Genomic DNA, 6910 nt, shown 5'->3' on the forward strand with positions numbered 1-6910 from the left:
TTGGACAACTTCTGATCTGTTGACAGTTGCGCGCCCCTTTTTTATACCATGATACAGGTAGGTAATTGTTAATACGGAGCGGTAGTTCGAAATTAATATCATGTGATTTTAAAAACGGAATATTTATATATATGAAATGAAGCATTCTCCCACAAGCATGCAGTCCACCTTATGGTAAGTGGCTACTGCCGCCCATGAATAATTAACCCCAAATAGGATTAGATATTCCTACCTAAAGTCGGTCACAAATGCGCCGCTACCACTGAGGACTAACTAAGTTGGAACGTCTCGGAAAAGTATGTCTCCCTTTCCACACCCTTCAAACCAGAACACAGCAGCGCTTAACACTGCTGTTATGAGGCAGAAATAGGTGTGGCGGTGGTGCCGCCGGAGTCGAACCACAAAGGGTTCTATCACCTTCAAAAAATCTGATTCATAACCGACTTATATAATCATGTTTTCTTCGATTTATTCTTCGTCTTCTTCTTCCTCCTCTTGCTGAATGTCTAGAAATTGTTCAAACGAAGATGAATCAGTTGTCTCTGTCATCAAAATCACATGATTCTTCCTCTCTTGTATTTAATGGGCCATTTGAGCAAGACAGACCTTGGTAATTGGTACACGACGAAGAACTGAAGAATTGTTTCTTCACCTCAAGCAACAATCAAATTACGAAGGGAATTCGGCTTCTTCTTGTTACTTATGAAGCTCCAAAAAATATTGCGTATCTACATAGCCTTGGTAATACACATGAAAACTTGAACAAATATTAATATAGCCAACATTTTCAATGTTTGATACCCATTGTAATATGATGCTTTAGAATTTTAGGTAAGTAGCTAATATAAAAAGTTTGTTTAGTACATATTTCTGAAAAAAAGAAATAGAAGAAAACGTGATTGTTGAAGTTGAATATGAAGAGTATAAATCAGATTAAAGTAACAAAAAATTAAAACGACAGTTGAACTCAATAAGCAATATCAATAATCTTCATACTATTAAATAAGTATTGTCCCTGAAAATAGCATCTTAAAGGTTCTTGGGATAGTTCCCCCAGGGAACCCATGTTAAAAAACCCGCTAAGTACGCCATTTCACAGGATATCATATAAAACGTAATTCTTACAAGCGCAATATCTGAATAATGGTTTTAGAGGAAAAAATTATAAGCACCATTTTATAGAGAATTTTAAGAGCTACAACTTTGGCCTGAGGTATTTTTCGATAAAACTTACCGATTTTGAGAAAAATCCAAAAAACCGAAAATTTTGATGTTTGACCCCGAATAATTGCCGACGCACACGTTGGATCGATGGGGACTTTTGACACTTTATTTGTAATGGTAAACCCAAGTTCTCTACGAAAATTCAGCTTTCCCAGAATTTTAGCTATTTCAATTGTTTAACTTGACCGGACTAGTAACTAGCTGACCCGGCAAACGTTGTGTTGCCATATAATTAAAAAAATGTTAAGGTTGAACAACCCTTATCACTTAGGGGTATGAAAAATAGATAGTAGCTGATTCTCAGACCTACTGAATATGTATATGAAATTTGGTGAAAATCGGTAAAGTCGTTTCGGAGGAGTATGGTAACTAACACTATGACACGAGAATTTTATATATAAGATACTCTATGTTATAAATAAACAGTAGTAGCAGATGAGCATGCGGTACACCTGATGGTAAGTGGCTACCGCCGGCCACGGACATCTGTAAACAACCCCAGATAAAATGAGAGACCTACCTGAGGTCGGCCACTGATGCGCCGCTACCCCTTAGGACAAAACTGGAATGCCTCGGAAAAGTCCTCTTATACAACACTCTCCAAACCAGAATACCGTAGAACTTAATACTATTGTTATTAAATAGAAATATTAATTGATATTTTATGTGATACAGTACTAACCTGACGCACAACAAACACGTTTGTATCACAGCACATAACGATAGGAATTGAAACAAAATCCTGAGTTATAAAACTTCCATACAAAAACAAATGAAAACTTGAACAAATATTAATTGAACAAACATTTTGAATGTTTGCTGCCCATTGTAATAACTTTAGAATTTTAGGTAAGTAGCTAATATAACAAAATAACAATTCTGTAGGCACTAACTTAAGGGTCAGAACATTGTACCTTCGAATCAGATGATTACCTTTTTTCTTTATTTATAAGTTATATTTAAGAGAGGGGATAGGTCTCATGCTTAAGTGGGGATATCAAAACTGAGTTTGTCCTAATGATACAATTGTCATTTAGATTCTCGCTCAAATAAGGACTGCCTTTGTAAGAATTAAATATTGAAGTCATAGGTTGGCAACTAAGTTCCCGCCATTTTTTGAGTTTATTTTTCAATGAAAATTAATAACTAAGTAATTACTTAATAATGTATTATACAGTTATGTTTACAACTTCATTGTACGTTGATTATGGCTTTCATTTAGTCAAATTGTCAATTACGTATTGAACGAAAATCCGCACATAACAATTTAACATTTATTTTTTTTATTTCTATTTTTAGATTGACTAAAAATATATGAATTCTGCGAGTACTAAAGGCCCTCTTGCGAATGATATACTCATATAAATTAAAAAACAGTAGGCTAAAATATTAAATGGTACGAGAAATATTGTAAATATGAAGAAATGGCGAGAACGTAGCTGCCAGACGAAGATGATTGGAAATCTTTTTTATAAGATCATCATCATCATCATCATCATCAACCCATTACTGTCCCACTGCTGGGCACGGGTCACCTCTCAGAATGAGAAGGATTAGGCCATAGTCCACCGCGCTGGCAAAGTGCGTATCGGTAGACTTCACATACCTTTGATATTATTTTTTTTATAAATCTCTGGTATGCGGGTTTCCTCACGATGTTTTCCTTCACCGTTTAAGCAAGTGATAATTAATTTCTAATACGCACATAAATTTGAAAATCAGAGGTGCATGCCTGGGATTTGAACCTGGGACCCCTCGATCGAGAGGCCGCGTTTCTTAACCACTAGGCTATCACTGCTTTTTATAAGATAAAAGTAGCAAACTTGCAGGCAGCCCAACTGACGGTAGGAGGCTACTGCAATCCATGGACATTTTTAATTGGCTTCAGATAAGATTAGGTTGACCCTGAGGTTGGGCACAGATGCATTGCTAAATGGGGACTATGTTGGAACGCCTCGGATATGTATTTCTCCCTTCAGCGGAATACATCAACACTGCTGTTTGTTATAACATTTGTAACATAAAATACACTTAGTAATTTATTATTATTTTAAAACAAGGATAATAACTTTTAACTAAATAACAAGAAAAGAATTATAATTTACTATATAAACAATTAAGTGTAAAAAAAGAGAATTTAAGTAAAATAAACCGTCTTAAATTATACATATACGAGTACTTATACATATTACATTGAAAACATTCAAACACAAAGGTCGTGTACGAAATTACAGGTGAACACACTATTTATTTTATTGGCGTCCTGCGTATTAAATATATTAATATTATGATTAAAATTTTGCATACAATATTAATTTACATATTATACTTTAATATTATACTTTAAATATGAATTAAAATACATACATTGAATGGAAATGAATATTAATAATACAATATTATTTTTTAATCCATTACACAATTAATTTAAATAGGGTATGTTTATTTTTTAAAAATGAACTCGTTCGATTCTCGGCGAGGGATAAATATAGATATTTTTAAAATTAATGAATGCTTCAGTTAATGATGCAGTTTGAGTTTTTATCAAAATCGGCATCGTAACTCCTTTCAGCATTTTACATTTTTTTTATAATAGGAGTAGCGTACGAGCATGCATTCCACCTGATTGAAAGTGGCTACTGCCGCCCATGGACATCTGTAATCAACCCTAGATAGGATTAGATATTCCTACCTGAGGTCGGCCACAGATGCGCCGCTACCCCTGAGGACTAAGCTGGAACGCCATGGAAAAGTCTGTCTCCCTTACCACACCCTTCAAACCGGAACACAGCAGCGCCTAATACTGCTGTTATTAGGTAGAAATAGCTGTGGCGGTGGTGCCGCCGGAGTCGTACCACAAAGGGTTCTACCACCTTTAAAAGATGTGAGGTGGAAAGGTGGTGAAGGTGTGTGAGGTACGCGTTAAATGTACCTAGTTTAGTATCTAATTTTATTGATCTGTGTAATCTTGCAACGTATATAATCAGTGTTTATATGAAATACAGAGTAGTATTATTCGAGCATTCCTAAGTTTTATTTGGCACCTACATCCCACCTTATATGTTGACTCTACCGAAAAGGCAGACACGCATTCCGCGAATTTGAGACGCTACCATATTAGTAACAATAGGCCGTGTGTATAATTATCGGATTGCCAAAGTAGATGCACGTGTCGTTCAAATATACCACGAAATATCCACGAATATAATTCGAAATATAGAATAAATTACAAAATATTAAACAAATTGAAATGTCCATTTCAGATTATGGGAAAGAGATAACAGAGTTATTTGTGGATTTGACGATTACGCAATCCGACGGTAATCATCGCAAGAAATAAAAGATGGAGTTTATCTAGCAAGTTCTAACTCCTAATAAATATAGTTCAAAAACTAAAAAAACACGCTTTTATGATAAAATCACCTAAAAAGTGGAAAATAATTTTCAATGTAATTCAAAGGAACAGTAAATAGTATAATTGTGGAAAAGGTGTGGGGTGCTCCATTTATCAGGTTCGAAAAGCACCCCACACTTTTTCCACATAAATACTATAATTACACGTACATAGTATAAAAGCATGTTTTTTAGTTTTTGAACTATATTTATTTTATTAATTTTTAGTATTTGTTGTTATAGCGACCATTATGCATCGTCTGTAAAAAATCAAGTGTCTATCTATTGCGGTTTAAGAGATAAAGCCCTGTGACTCATGAACAGACAGCGGAGGGTTTCTTTTTATCCTTTGAGTAAGGAATCCTAAAAATCATACTACAAGATGGCATTATAGATATTTTTCAGTACATTTGAGTTATAGGGAAATAACACTATTATTTTTCAAAACTAAAAATCTTTTTGATAATTTTTCAAAATGTTGAATTAACTGAACGTTCAAAGTGGATAGAAATCGGGTTCAAAGATTCCGTTACTGTTACGTACATACATACATACATACATACATACATACATACATACATACAACCCAAGCTAATAAAAGCGTGTGAAAAATGGTTTAATACCTATTCGAATATTAAATGCCACTCATAAGGATATAACATTAACGGAAATACAACCTAAAATTGAAAAACTTTGTGAATATGACATTGGCGTATTTAAAAAATCAAAGAATAATTAAGATAGGGTAAAACAATTGTTTTCTTTAATGAAGTTGCAACATTTAAATGATGAAGAACAGAGAATTATTAAAAATGTTTGCGCGAAATATGCAGATATATTTTACTTCCCTGGAGATAAATTAAGTACTACAGATGTGTATACACTCATTTTATTTCTATAAAACCTAATACTAGTCCTATTTTTTCAAAACAATACCAAGTACCATATTCTCAAAATGATGAAGTTAAAAATCAGATTAAGAAGATGTTAGAGGAAGGTATAATAGAATCAAGCAAAAGCGACTGGTCTAGCCCAATATTATTAGTACCTAAGAAATAAAACTCAACGGAAGCAAAAAAAATAACAAAAAATTAAACCAACTTCTATGTCACTAAGACGTAAAAAATAATTCAAATAAATGTTGGTTCAGTACATAGGTCTGAAGTTGGCGCTCAATATATTTCGTTAGATAACGGCGTAAACAGCGTGTCCAATATGAGTGCCGACTACTTTTTAATTGTACTGTGCTATTGCTTATCATCTTCAGGATGCTGCTGGAGCTAAGCTGGAGCGGACACGGTACATCAGGGAGCTGCATTTTTTTCTCATTATGATGTAAAAACAGTTTACATGAGCTTCTGCAAACATCCCTGATGCACTACAGTACCTTGGTAGTCTCATCAGCATCCTGAAACCATTATTATATTGAACTCTAAGATCTTGGGTGTAATTATAAGCAATGGGACAATAATTAGTTGATGACGATAATAAAAAAAAAACAGGCAGATTCTTATACAAAGACGAATATATTATAATATACTAGTGGTGCCCGCGGCTTCGCCCGCATTTTAAAGAAATAATATGACGTACATAAAACGGAAAATTTGTACCTGCATTGGAATGACAGTGGTGCCATCTGTCGAAAATTGGTCTTACCAACTCCCAAACCCTCGTGGGCTCTTGGACAACAACTTTGCTAAAGATCATCACTTGATCAAATGCATAGTTTCCGATTCTATAACTACTTACGAATTAAAAATTAATTAAAAAAAACCTTTTCCCACGCACTAAATTGTGAATCTAAACCATTCTCAAGTGCCCTTGAACACACACAACAAATTTCATCAAAATCAGTCCAGTCGTTTAGGAGGAGTTCAGTGACATACACACGCACATAAGAAATATATATATATATATAAAGATGAACATTTTAATAATTATGTGTTTACATACATTATACAATTTTATTGTCACGAATTTATGATAAAAAATCAGGTGTGTTATTTATTATGGTGTACATTATATATTGTATGAATGCATTATTAATGAAGGATTTTTCTTTGGCCTATCTAATATATAAAATTTTCGTGTCACAGTTTTCGTTGCTATACTCCTCCGAAACGGCTTGACCGATTTTGATGAAATTTTTTGTGCTTATCCGGTATCTATGAGAATCGGCCAACATCTATTTTTCATCCTCCTAAGTAATAAGGGTTGTCCACCCTTAGCATTTTTTATTTATATGGCAACACAACTTTTGCGGGTCAGCTAGTTTGATGTAAATTTCAACCTA

The sequence above is a fragment of the Epargyreus clarus genome, unplaced genomic scaffold (assembly GCF_041222505.1).
Source record: "Epargyreus clarus isolate Ecla_fem2 unplaced genomic scaffold, WU_Ecla_fem_2.2 ptg000031l, whole genome shotgun sequence".
Lineage (NCBI taxonomy): Eukaryota > Metazoa > Arthropoda > Insecta > Lepidoptera > Hesperiidae > Epargyreus > Epargyreus clarus.